Source organism: Talpa occidentalis, unplaced genomic scaffold, assembly GCF_014898055.3.
Source record: "Talpa occidentalis isolate TD23 unplaced genomic scaffold, MPIMG_talOcc4v2.1 talOcc4.8, whole genome shotgun sequence".
Lineage (NCBI taxonomy): Eukaryota > Metazoa > Chordata > Mammalia > Eulipotyphla > Talpidae > Talpa > Talpa occidentalis.
This window is the reverse complement of record NW_023605194.1, coordinates 60,556,940-60,570,951: the sequence shown is the minus strand read 5'-3', so window position 1 is coordinate 60,570,951 and position 14,012 is coordinate 60,556,940. Positions and strand designations below refer to the sequence as shown.

The 14,012-nt window shown below is 39.3% G+C and overlaps 1 protein-coding gene across 9 annotated transcripts in view; it reads left to right on the top strand.

Moving 5' to 3' along the window:
* SGMS1 (sphingomyelin synthase 1) overlaps positions 1–14,012 on the top strand; it is a 297,172-nt gene that overhangs the window by 101,654 nt on the left and 181,506 nt on the right. For 8 of the 9 annotated variants that reach the window (XM_054690073.1, XM_054690074.1, XM_054690079.1 and 5 more), the window contains exon 3: positions 4,006–4,098. The exons of the other annotated variant lie outside the window; for it this stretch is intronic. The gene's annotated coding sequence lies outside the window, so the exon portion shown is untranslated. The remainder of the gene's footprint in view (positions 1–4,005; positions 4,099–14,012) is intronic. 9 annotated transcript variants of the gene reach the window in all.

Sequence of the window (14,012 nt, the reverse complement as noted above, 5' to 3'; positions counted from 1 at the left end):
TAATTAAATACATTTGCTGTTTAAATGGAAAGGTTATAAATTCTTTGGCCCACCATCCACCAGCTGTGGGACCTTGGGGGAAGTTTCTGCCCATTTGCTCATCTGTAGAGTGAGCTAATAACTGCATTGCTTTATAGATATGGAAACAGGAGAAAGTCCCCCACCACTTTGTGTTCTTCTCAGGGTAGATCATTAGTCAAAATAGTATTGGGTTTGCTAAGGAAAAATCAATTTAATAACATACATAAAAAGAATTTACATGGTTGTGAATTCTGAAGAATAATGGCACAGCCTGGAGATTTTTAGATTATGTTTAAGATCTGGACCATGAAGAATAGAGAAGGGGTGACTTCAAATGACAGATCGTAAGGGAATACCTCATCTTTACTGTGAGCAGAAAGATGAGCTTATCTAATAAAGAAGGCATGTTTGCCAATGTATCTGCTGATAACCCCCAAATTATATTCTACATAGCCCTTACTCTAAGACATGAGCCTTACTCCTAAGATGTGGTTTTTCCAGTACCTCATGGAGAAAATATGCTCAAGAAGTAGAAAGAAGTTGTCTCAAGTTTCTGCCTGGCACAGGGTTTGGAGAGAGAGAGAAAGAGAGAGAGAAAGAGAGAGAGAGAACATGCTGCACATGTTTACAAACCTAAGTACCTATCTGCTGGTCATTCAGGGAAAGACCTATTATGCATTACCCTATGATTACAAAATTCTCTTTCTTTACAGTATGTGATGAAAATACTATCCTTGCCTGCCAGTTTTCATTTGATTAACTTTGTATCTAGGATTGCAAGTTTTCTTTTTAACTCTTTTTTTCTCCTGATTCTTCTCTCACCAATGATTAGAAGTAGAAATGGAAATATACCAGAAATTGATTTATATGATAAGGAGTTGTCTTCTCCCCACCCCTAAGTACATGCACATAAACAAGAAAATTGAAGAAGAGCAACTAACTTTCATTTCTTTGGATAGATGATAGCTTTTGTTCTGCCATTTGGAAGAAGAGTTATGGAAATAAATGTAAATATATGTCAGTGCTAGCCAGCTGGCTATCTGAAGTGAGTATCAGCTTTCTGTAAGGGAGACATTTCCCTGTCATCTTTTTATTTGGAATTGTCTGACTGCTAGAGAGTATTTCTCTTACTGCACTGCTGCAATAAAAGCAAACACACACATTTCTTAGAAATAGATTGCTAGAGAGTTTCTTTCAAATGCTTGAATAAAAAGCATTTGTTATATGATGGAAATATTTGATTCTTAACCTCCATATTCCTCAACCATCATTTCATGTTGAGGGCATAAAGGTGACTGGTACTGGATTTTCCCTCCTTTAGTAATTTAGAAAACCAGATAACCTGTGAGGCAGTTGTTGCCAGTCATTGGCAGGCAGAACTGTGATCCTTGAAAGAAGAGAAGCACATGATGTTAGACCTACTTTTGCTCTGATTTTCCCTGCTGTGATATTGAGGGGTGGAGCCTGAACAAAGCATGGTGACCTCCCAGAACTCAGGGCTGCTAAAGAGGTGAGGCTGTTAAAGAAGTGAAAATTTGGCTGTCAGGGTACTGGAGAGGAGCGAGCTACTTGAGGGGAGCCCAGAAGCTGGGACGTGTGAGACCCAGCAGAGATCTGCTGCTTCCAGGCTAGGAAGAGGATAACCATCCCAGAAACCATGTAGTATGGAGAGAAGTGGAAAAATTGGTCTAAGAGGGTGAAGAGACTGCTCTGAACACTTTATCCATTCCATGAGGCACCAGAAAGAGCACATCTTAGGAGTAAGGGTCATGTCTTAGAGTAGGGCCATATTTTTGGGACTGAGGACAAAATTGAAATAGGTCCCTCTTGGCCAAGTATAAAACCAAGCCTGACAGAATTAAGAGGACTGACAGTAATTTAGCTGCCATTAGAACCAAACTGAACACCTTCTAATTGACTACCTTATAATAGAAAAGAAGCATGCAAAGACGCAGGAAAATGTGATTCATATACCAAATGAAAAGACATCAACAGACACGGTTTCAAAATGGTGTTGTACTAATGGAAAGGATTAGGGATTGTTATGAGAAATGGCTGGATCCAGCAGAGGTAAACAAGTAGTACAAGATGAACCAGGACTTTTGCTGTGGAAAAAAGACACAATTGGGGCCTGTCACAAAGACAAAGGAGCTCCCACTAAGTCTGAGACAATTTGGGCACTGAAATAAATGATAATTCTAAACCATTGAAAAGTAGGACTTTATATATCCATACTGATTATAAATAGATAAATAAGTAATATAGAATGCTGAATGCTGAATGGTAATGTGGGAAGAATGCTGGACTTGAAACAATCTGCATGTTGTCGTCATCATAGTAAAGTTTCACCTAGGCAAGGATCGCCAGTAGCTACTAAATCTGTGGGAAAAATTTTAATGGCGAGGTATTTTCATGGTCTTAGAGTATCTCTCTAGAGATTACTTATTAGATGCAAGGGAAAAATTAATTTTTCATTGGATAAGTGGAATAATTCCTTGACTGGGTGCTGAAAATTAACATTGCCGAGGAGGGAGAGATAGACTTTAAGCTTTCAGATGTGACACCTGCAGAAGAAAACATCACCTCTGTAGTTTTCTATCTGGTAATAAATGACCTTGACTGAATCTTGAAGAAATGTCATCAGACAAGTCAAAATGGAAATGTTCTTTTGTGTAAAAAAAGAAGAGGACTGCATTCTTCTAAGGTGTCAATGCCATAAAAAACAAGGAAAGCTGAGGGAGAGGGATCAGAGGGAGGAGCACAGGGGACTGAGGTTATGGGGCACAGGTGCATTGGTGAAGGAAACTCTATAGAGACTCCACCTGGGCGGTGGGAAGCAAATATTGTTTAAAAATGAACAATGATGTAAAAAATAAATAATTAAAAAAAGACAAGGAAAGCTGTGTGTTTAATATTAAAGGAAGCTAGAGAGAAATGGCTGCTAAGTGCAATATTGCACCCTGGACTGAATCTTGAATTGTGGGGAAAAAAATACTAATACTACAAAGTGCATAATTTGATTCATTGACTATGTTGCTAGATTGTTGTATTATTAAATTTACTAGAGTTGGTGATGACTTAGGGTTCTATAAGAATATCCTTATTCTTAAGAAATAACTTCTGAAGTATTTGGAGGTAAAGAGCTAGGACATATAAGAAACTTATGTTTGTGTGGCTCAGAATAGGTATTTTGAGTGAAGGTGTGTGTTGGGGGGGGGAGAGAGAGAGAGAACAATTAGATATGTGGATTAAATGTTAACAGTAGACAAATTTGGGTAAAGAGTATGTGAGCAGTCTTAGTATTGTTGTGTAACTTTTTTCTCCAGAAAGCTTGAAATTATTTCTAAATAAAAATGTAAAAAAAAAAGAAGTTCAGCAGTTGCAACTATGACTTAAAGCAAAAGGAGGGTATGTGAAAAAGATATACATGTTTGTTATCTTTGTGAGTACTTTCTCCCCTTTGGGTTGTTTGTTGTAAACATTTAATCTGATGGCAGTGTCTTTGATATTCAGCAAGCAAAGCCATTTCTATGTCTGTTGACTAACAAAGTATATCTAGTGCAGAAGAAATAATAATAATTGCTTTTCAAGTTGAAATCATCGTACTTGGTGTCATTTAATAGTTTGGAAGGAGTCTTACAGCTAGATTCTAATTCCTCCTATGAAACATACTGGCTGAATAGTCTTGAGAAAATTCTCTAACCTTTGGGAACTTAAACTGCTGCATTTTAAAGTAATAATTGCCTTTTCTCAACACCTTATGGCTCAAAGGAGAAAATGCATTGGGAAGCTCTTTGTAAATAATAATGATTTCTTTTACAAGCATTAAATTACTATTAATAGTGTTGATTCAAGATGAAAAAACGCTCAGACTGAGGTAGAGATTTTCCTTGTCAGGTGGCCCTTTTCCTTTTTAAATGTCAAGGTTGATTATACAGGAGAGTTTCTTGCCTCCTTTCTCATTTCCTGCCCTTATTATTCCAGGTAAATCTCAGTGACTGAGGGAGTTGTGGATTTTGTGGATTTCAATAACAGTGAAGTGGGAACATCACAGAAAGTGTAGAAAAAAGGTAACAGGTAAGTCAAACCCAATGCTGTATCCATTCTCAAATATTTCATGGGTTTGAAGTTCTTCAGAATTGTTCCTGCTTTGTTCTGATGGATGGGAGGATCTTCCAGGTCTCTGAGGTGTGTCACAAGTCATAATCAGCCAAGGAAAGGCCAGTATGGTTTGGACAGGGAAGAAGGAAAGGATTGACGAGGCCAGCTTCCTCTGTGGAGAAGGATGACAGAGGCAAGGGTGGTGAAATAGTGTCTCTCTGAGTCTGGCAATGACAGAAAAATCTGCTGCAAGATCTGAAACCACAGAAACCCAGAAGGAAATATTCCAAAGGGACATTTCTCAAGATCTGTGAGAGTCATTTGGGGGCCAAGCCTTTTCCTTTAATCTGGATTTATTTTTCACTGAGACTCTTCATCCCAGAAGACTGTGGTCTCAGGTCTGCTGTCTTCTCTCAAGTTGAGTAGTTGAAATCAGTGCTGCTCAGTTTAAATCCGAGATGTGATGATGAGCTTGCCCCAAACATAAACTAGCAAATTGCTTACTTTCTTGAAAAATTCTTGCCACCAAATGGAAAAATTAGTTGAACTAAACGATATTAGTTTTGGTAGTTGGTTTTCATTCTGGCTCATAATTATTATGTCTTTCTATATATCCAAACAATAAATTGCTTAGTTTTGTTTAGTTTTAAGCTTGACGAGAGTTTTATAGAGGGCACTGGTGGTGGTGGTGGTGGTGGTGGTGGTGGTGGTGGTGGTGGCGGCGGTGGCTGTGGCTGCAGTGGCAGCACAGTGACCTTGGCCATGAGCAGCAGGTTTGGGATACCTGTTTGAATGGTGGGTATGGGCTGGCCTCTAACCTGCCATCGGGAGGAGTGTCTTTGCCTTCTCCTCTTCCCGCAGCAAAGCAGGTGTGGTAGTTTGCAGTAGAAGCACCTGCCATAAAATTGGAAAACAACCAACTCCTTTCTTGAGTGATTTCTGTTTCTGTGACTTTCTGGCCTGGGGACATGGCATGTTTACTATTGGAAGTAGAAGCTGAAGGTGCCAAAAGAGCTGGAATTTAGAGTTAGGGTCATGCAATCCACTTCCAGAAGAAAACATCATCCCAGTAAATACAGGGCTTATCTCTCAGAAGAAGGCGAATCCTGATAACCTAACAGAAAGGCCAGATTAGTCAGTTTTCATTGATAACCTTCATTTTTTTTCTATTGGATTGAAGTTTTTGTTGATTTGTGATCTTATTTTTTTCTCTGCTGGTTTGGAAACTCTCCATTTTATTTCAGTCTTCAAAACATACAAGTTTATCCTGAAAATACACAGCATACTTCACAGTTTTAATGTCAATCAGTAATTAAGGTGTTTTAATCCCTTTCCAGAAAACTGCAAAACTCATAGTGCACCTAATAAAAACTGCCTCATTCTATATTTATGTGTTCTTTTCAATATTTCAGTTTTAAAAAATTTTTCACCGTATAACTTGTATGTTTAGAGATGGCATTTGTTTAATTTTACTCATATGTTTACCATAGCTTGTTTCTCTTCTTTTATCCTATACCTTTCCTCTGGTATGAGTAGTTGAGGTCAGGTGCTACTCAGTCTGAATATTTTTTGAAGGTCTATTTTTGCTCGCTGGTTTTTTTTTACTTCCTCTCTCTAAATGATACAAAAAAGTTATTTCATATTCTGTGTTTGATAATGCGCTACCTGAAATCATTGGTGGTTTAAATCTATGTGATTAATTTCTTAGCACATGGTCAATTTTAATTATGTACTAATATCTGATAATCGTGTGTCTTGGAATCTTAAGGTGTTCCTAAAATTGTTTGTACTAGGAATCAGGAGGACATAGGCCTAGGATCACTTTAGTCCCTTTGGGAATCCTGGTTTCAGGTTGGGTTTTCCCTGCTTTGTCCAAAGCTGAGGTCCTTGCTGCACTATCCCATTGCTGATATTTATCGTTGCCTGAAGGCATGTCCTGCTTTCTTTGCTCAGGTGTCAGTGCACTGTTACTGCCATATCTTCTTGGGATTTGTTTTTCAACCTATAATTAGCCAATGCATTAAAACAAATTTGTCCAAAATCTAATTGTAATCTGGCAGAATCTAATCAATCACAATTCCTAAGTTTGGAGTGACTGAGCAATTTTTAAAAATCAGTTTTCAATACATGTTTATTAATAATTTTCTTAGATCCATTGAACTATTCATGATATATTCTTTTACTTAGGGATAGAAGAATACTGCAAAACTGACCTCTTTGAAGGTTAGCTAAACCACGGCCTGTACTCGTATCACATACATATCCTTATACTTTTGCCTGTATTCCTTTTCTTTCTTTTTTTTTTCAAAAAGATTTTATTTATTTAGTTTTGCGTAGAAGAACTGGAATGTAAGTCAGAAGTACCGATGGTAAGAAGATTCACCAGAGACAGAGTGGGGAGCAGAAATAAATTCTAGCCTTTTACCCAAGCAAGGGAAGAACAAGCGGTGCTTCAGGAATGGTGAGGTCAGGAGAAGTTTTATTACTCATGCATGAGGTCTCAGACCTGAGTAGCCCCGAAAGGTCTGAGCACAGATCTAGAGACAAAGGGTCTCTTTTATACATAACCATCTTACATTGATAACATCAGTCAGTGAGCACAAAAGTTCTTGACAAAAGGGTTAGAAAAATGCAGATTTCTGAGGATGGCCTGGGAGCTCAATCAGCCTGGCCAGTGGTCCAACTGTGTTAGAATATCACCTCCTTTAGATGTGCTTATTAAGGAAGCAAACTTGTTATTTTTTTAATTAATATTTTATTTTATATAATTCCTACATCATTTTTCATTTTTGCACAATGTATGCATTTTCCTTTTGGTTATATTCCCCATTCAATTGCACCCCTCCCTTACTTTGACCTTAGTCCTTCCTCTCCCCGCCTCCCTCCCCCACCCCCTGTAGTGTGTCTCTGGTTTATAGTTGCTTGTTGATTTTGATTTTACTTTGTATTAATTAGTCTTTTTCCTGGTCCCTTATTTAGGTTTTCTAAATTCCTGCTATGAGTGAGACCATCCGGTATTTTTCTTTTTTCTTTCTGGCTTATTTTGTATGGAGATTTCTTGACCTACTAAAGATAGAGCATCCATATGATCCAGCAATTCCATTCCTAGATATTTACCCAAATGACACAGAAACATTAATTCCAAAGGGCACCTGCATCCATATGTTTATAGCAGCTCTATTTACAATAGCTAAGCTATGGAAACAACCCAAATGCCCCAAAATAGACGACTGGATCAAGAAGATGTGGTACATATATGCAATGGAATATTACTCAGCAATCAAAAAAGATAAACACATGCAGTTTGGAGCAACATGGATGGAGCTAGAAGGGATCATCTATTCCTTTTCTAATTAGCCTATTGAAAATTTACTCCCTTGGAAATTTGCATCTCTGCTTTTGGAATAACTTTTAAGAAGATAGTTCTTATTCAGCATCCCTTTATTATGCCTCCCAATCTATTTACTATTAAAGTGTCATTTTTCTTTTTGTCCAGAATCCTAGATATAAAAGATTCCATTGCGGATCCTTGCTGTGTGTCTTTTCTTCCTCAAGTGGAATGAGCAAATATGTTTAGTGTTTTGAGTTAGAGGCATCATCTCTGAAAACTCCATGTTTTCATATTCTATATTCCCTTAATAGGTATAGAAATCAGCATGGAGGTTTTGGTCTATAAAACATGGGCTTCTGGGACATGAAAAAAATTTTTAATGGTTGTCAACTGAAGTTGCTTATATAATAGTTTTTTATTCATTCTGCAGCAGAAATATCACCTATAGACAATCCTACCTTTTCAGTCTATACATCTCTGACCATTGTGTGTGGGCTAGGAATTTGTGATGAAAATGATATGTTAGACCTATCTCTGGTCTTCAAAAAAATCTTTATGCTTTGTAGGGTCCAGGTAGGATTTTTGTAATACTTGTTATCATAGAAAAGGCAGCTGCTGGACATTTTTAGGAAATGCTGAGCTCTGTGGCTAAAAATTCTCTGAAGAATTACCTGTTATTTGCCTCACACTTTCACTTGGAAAATATAAATATCAGATAATTCTGTGGCTTTTTCTCCCTTAGATAGCAAATTCGAATGAGTAATTACTCTGTTCTCTTATTCTTGGGTGGTTGTTGGCTGTCAGTTCAGGTTCTACTGGTGGCTTTTGCTTTCCAGATGGTCTGGTTAGCTGAGCACTCTAGAAGCCTCTCTTGGGGAGCTGCTGAGAGAAATAGAAGAACTGGAGAAGTTTGCCAGGAGTGGCTAGTGCTTTCCAAAGAAGTCCTGCTTGCTCTCTGGACTGGGGAGCCACCCTTCACCCAGTGTACACCTCGTGGGCATGGGGAAAGGAAGCTAATGTTGCCACTCTCTCAGTTCTATGGGCCTGGACCATCCTTTCTTCTGGTAGAACAGCCATTGGTTCCTTTCACGTTCTAGTTCTCCTTTTCTTTACTGTAAATGTGCCCCTTTGAAGATTGTGAGTTGGGTCATTAACCTGCTTTTATTTATTTATTTATTTATTTATTTATTTATTTATGAGCTATTTTAATCTCTCTATATATATTTGTTAAGATTTATTTTATTTATTCAAGAACTGGAGTATAGGCCAGATGTGCGGGAAGGTGAGAGGATTCACCAGAGACAGAGGGGGGAACAGAACAAGCAGAATGACCAAAATACACTGCTAAGGGGAGCAGCGGGTAAGACAGGAGAGGTCTGCTGCGCCATGTGGATGGGTTGCTCCTCGACTGGGGGGATCGAACCCGCATTGCTAAGGCTGCAGACAGCTTCACAGCGCTGCGCTTAACTGCCTGCGCCACCAGGGAGGCCCTCATTAGCCTGATTTTAAAACAGTTTACCTGAGTGCAGTTTCTTTCCTGTTGAAAAGTTGTGAATCTGGTCACATCAAAATGATGCAAAGAGACAGTTGGAGAGCACAGCCTTTCAGGTGTCCTTAGCAGTTGGGGTGTTAAAAACGGGAGTTTGCCAGTCATTATCAAGACAGGTGACCATGAATCTGACTTTGGGCTCCAGGTCCCATTGCCTGACCAGAGCAGTGCTTTGCTGCACATGCTCCCTGTGTCTTGTGGGCTTCGATCCTCACTGCGCTTTCTACCAGGAATTGTTGCTCATTTTTCTCTGACTTTGCACTGGAGCACTTGGCCATTCATAACATTGTCCTCCTCTCTCACACAAGGCAAGAAATTTGTATCTTTCTAAATAAGTTTTGGAAAAATTAGGGTTATTTTAAACAGCTTCTTCAACTTGTCTTCCTTCCTACTCATCATACATGCATCTGAATGCTGATTGCCCTGCCCTTTATTTGATGCATGTACAAATGCCCATAGAATAATTTGTATTTTGCCTTTTGTCTCAGTCAGGGTATTCAGGGACTGGCTGCAGAGCATAGAGGATGCCATGCAAGATTCTTTGGTAGCCACATGACCTGGGTTCAAGTTGAAGTTCTACTCCCAGTCTATATGACTTGGGTTAATCACTTAGCTTTTCTGAGTTTTAGTTTCTCACCTAGTAACTGACTTAATCTAATCTGCTCATATGCCAGAACAGTTAGTTCTTAAACATTTTGGTCTTAGGGATTCTTTATACTCTTAGAAATTATTGAGGACCACAAAGAGCTTTACCTATATGGGTTATAGTAATCCGTTGCATTAGGCAGAAAAAATGGCCCCCAAAGATGTCCACATCCTAATCCACAGAACTGGTGACTTACTTTACGTGGCAGACGAGAACACAGATGTGATTAAATTACTATCTTGAGATGCAGAAATTATGCGGTCTTATCTAGATGGCCTCAGCATAAGAGTTCTTATGAGAGAAACACAGGAGTGTCAGAGAGAAGGAATAAGGATGGAAGCACATTGAAGTGATGCTTCTGCTGGAGAGGAACCATGAGCCAAGGGGTGCAGGTCACCTCTAAACGCTGCAAAACACAAGGGATGATTCTCTTCTGGTGCTCCTGGAAGAACTCAGCCCTGCCAACATCTCCATTATTGCCTTATAAGACCTATTTTTAGACTTCTGATCTCCAGGACTGTAAGATAATTTGTGGTATTTTGAAACTGTATGTTTGTAGTAATTTACAGCAACAATAGGAGAACAGTGCAAGTATTTTCTATATAAGTTGAAAGCGAGAAAATTAAAAAATATTAATTAATTTAGGGGTCTCCCTGGTGGCGCAGGGGTTAAGTTGCAGCACTATGAAGCTGTCCACCGCCACCACAGCATGAATTCGATCCCCGGCCAGGGAGATACCATGGGGCACGGCAGACCTCTCCTGTTTTGCCTGCTGCTCCCCTTAGCAGTGTAGATCTGCCTGTTCTCCCTACTCTGTCCCTGGTGAATCCTCTCACCCTATCCCCATACCTCTGGCCTGTACCCCAATTCTTGTATGCATTAATAAATAAATCTTTAAAAAATATTGATTCATTTAAAAATAAGGTTAGAATAAATTACCTTTTGGGGGAAATAACTTTCCTAACTACTAGTGAGAGGATTACCATGGCTTCACATTTTTGTAAATCTTAATATCTGCCTTTAATAGATGATAGCTGGATCCTCAAGTGAGCTTCAGCCTTCAATTTGTTGTGACATCATGGGTGATGAGATCGTTGATTTACTCGTGAGAGAATGAGCTATAAAAAAACAAATGCCATTTTAGTATTATTATAAAAATAGTTCTTGCTCATAGACTACCTAAAAGTGTGTTGGGGACTCCCAGGTTTTCCAGACCCATTTTGAGGACTCCTGGGCTAGAATATAGAAACCTGGTTACACCTAGATGTTATTCTGGGAGTTGAGTAAAATAATAGGTGTTTTGTTACTATAGGGGGAATGGATAGCAAGGGGTATTGAGTGATCTGAAATTCTTATTTTATCAAAGTTTGATATGCTTGGTAGGTAGACAATCACCAAAATGTTGGTTTCCCTTCTCCTTGCCCTTATATTAGGAAGCTAGGAAAAAATGGGCATTTTGCTTAGCCTGCATCATTTAGAAATACCTATGAGAGAACACAATGGTATGTAGGCAGAGGCATAATTGCAGTGAATTGCATTTTTAGTATTGGTAGAAAAATTATATAAATTATCTTTTGTTTGGTGCTCACAGGCAGCTTTTTGATAATCTTGTTTGGGTCTTTTGAACTTAGCAACATGCTTCCTTTTCTTGGGTAGGAGGGAAGTTGGAATTGAAATGAGATTTAAGACTGAGCTTTGATTCACAGTTGTTCATGGGTTTGAAAATACAAGGGGTGTGACATTTCCTCTGGGTCATTGTGAACAGTTTCTCCTGTCCCTGCCACCTTTTGTTGCTGAAAAATAATCTAGTTCCAGAAGCTGCAGATGTGAAAGCAGTTAGGAATATTTGTGTTAAGTCCTTTATATTACAAAAAAAAAAAAATGTATATGAATACAGTAGAAACAGTTTGGACACTAGTGGCTTAATTTTGACCTTAATATAAAGCTTAAAACTGGTCTCATTAATTGATGACTATGCATTTAATGCATTTTGGTGCTACCCTTGTCTTTAAATCAGTTATGGAGTACCTCTTGGGTGAGAGAGGGATTAGAGATATTTTAAAATCCTGTTAATGGTCTTGAATTATTTTTCGAACCTCTGGTTGGGAGAAGTCTTGTGTCCTTCATACCTCAGGTCATGAATTCCCTAACTGATCTGATTGGGAAGGACAGTTTTGGTTTGGGGTTTATGGTGAAGAAGCAGAACAGAAGGCAGCTTTAGCCTCTGGAACACATGTGGGGGATGGTGTACTTTTTGGGGAGCTACACCAAGTGGGTTCTCTAGAGACCAAAGGATAGCACAAGTGTCTGATGACATTTCTCACCTGGAGCTAAGAAGGGCTGTTTTACTTGATTTTGCTTTTATCCCCCCAGACCCCAGGGAAAACCATCTTGTGGTCCCCAGTTCATATTGCACCTCATGGTGTACTGTGTTACCAGGAAGCTGAGTCCTTCTGGTTGTTACTTTGGTTAAAACAGTGAGAATGGAAGCAGTTGGTGTAATCTGAATTTGTGGCACTGGGGAAAAGTTGATACTCAGCACCTTGCATCTGACGAATTCAATGTTTTTAGCAACTAGCATAGAATTGGCAGCTTTCTATCAGTTTCACTTGAAACTCCTCGTTACCCATAGAAACATGATGGGTAACATAGATGGGTAACGAGGAGTTTTAAGTGAAACTGATAGAGATCCCTGTTAAGTTATTGATTTAAGTCAATAACTGTATATCAATATAGTCAATATACCTGCCATAGTACTGGCAGATCTCTGAGCCAGCTATCCTTGAGACATGCTAGCTATTCCAGTAGGGGACATGTGTGTCTTTGACAACTTGCCCTCTTCCTTCAGGGAGTTTACTTTCATGTCCACATATCACCCTGGTCTGCCTCATGGTCAAGGTGCTGGTGGAAAGAAAGTCTTAACTGGAAGCCATGTACTGACTTATTTCAACAGTGAATGGTTTTGGAAACAAGGGCTGGAATATTTTTCTGATACTTTAAAATTGCGCAAACAGTTCTTGTAAGATTGCAAAACAATTGTTTTAATATTGCAAAACCATTGTTTGGATTTTGGAGTTCATACATTGACTGATCACTAAATAATAACAATTTCTGTTTGTAAGATGCTCAACTAGTGAACAGCCAAGAGCAATGCCTTGTTTTTTCCACTAACAGTTTAGTGTGTCCAGAGGCATTCCACCTGCTAGCTGACTTAGCAGGAGGCATTTTGGATTATAGCCAGCCCTCAAGGGCCCTCAAGCCCTGGCCATTACTTCCTGCACAGAAGGGCCCACTCAGGGTATTTTGGAAGCCATATGTGATAGTTTAAGAAAGATTTGAGTTTCTTTAGAAAGAGACAGAAGCATGTACAGCAAACTAGCTGTTTTCTGGAAGTGTTTTGTTTGTGTTTTTCCTTTGTCATGTCTTACATATTTCTTAGCTGACTCCCTAGCAACTACTGCAAATACGTCTTTTTGAACTCTTCATCCCCCTCAGCTCAATTCTTGGCAAATACCCTTAGAAATGAAGAAATGGAGACAGAGTGATTTTCCCCCTCCTCTTCTCCACCTCAAGAGCCTATCTGCCATTTTCCTGGCAGGCACCAAGCTGGTCTGATCTTGATCTTGGTCGTGTGTGGGCAAGTCTTGCTTCTACTCCCTCTGTCTTACTCCTTCCCTCTCTCAGATGTCCAAATTCCTGATAATATATTTAGCTTCCCCACGATAAAATTCTTGAGACTGACCAACTGTCTCATCCCTTTAACTCATGACTTTCCTATTGACACCCATCTGTCTAGGCCCTTCCCTCAAAGCCCTTGTAAATACATTGGAATCTGATCATTATTTCTTAAAAAATCAGAAAACATTTACTGACCACCTACCGTATTCATGGGAGCTGGGGTGCCGATGCTGAAGGTGCAGAGATGAATCAGAAATGTTGGAACTATTGATATATAGAAGGGAAAGAAACATGAAAACAAACAGCATTAGAGATTACTGGATGGGGCCTCCTTGGTGGCGCAAGGGGTTAAGATGCAACCTGTGAAGCTATGCACAGCCACTGCAGCACAAGTTCGATCCCCAGCCAGAGAGGTGACCCACATGGTGCACAGACCTCTCTTGACTCACCCTGCTGCTTCTCTCAGCTGTGTATTTCAGTCAGTCTGCCTGTTCTGTTCCCCACTCTGTATCTGGTGAATCCTCTCACCCCCTCACACCTCTGGCCTGTACCCCAGTTCTTGTATGCATACACAAATAAATCTTAAAAATAAAGAGATTACTGGTAATGAAAATATGTACAGGCTAGAGGGAGGGCACATGGGAAGAGGGAGCTTTGCCCTGAATAATGCCCTTAATAATAATCCT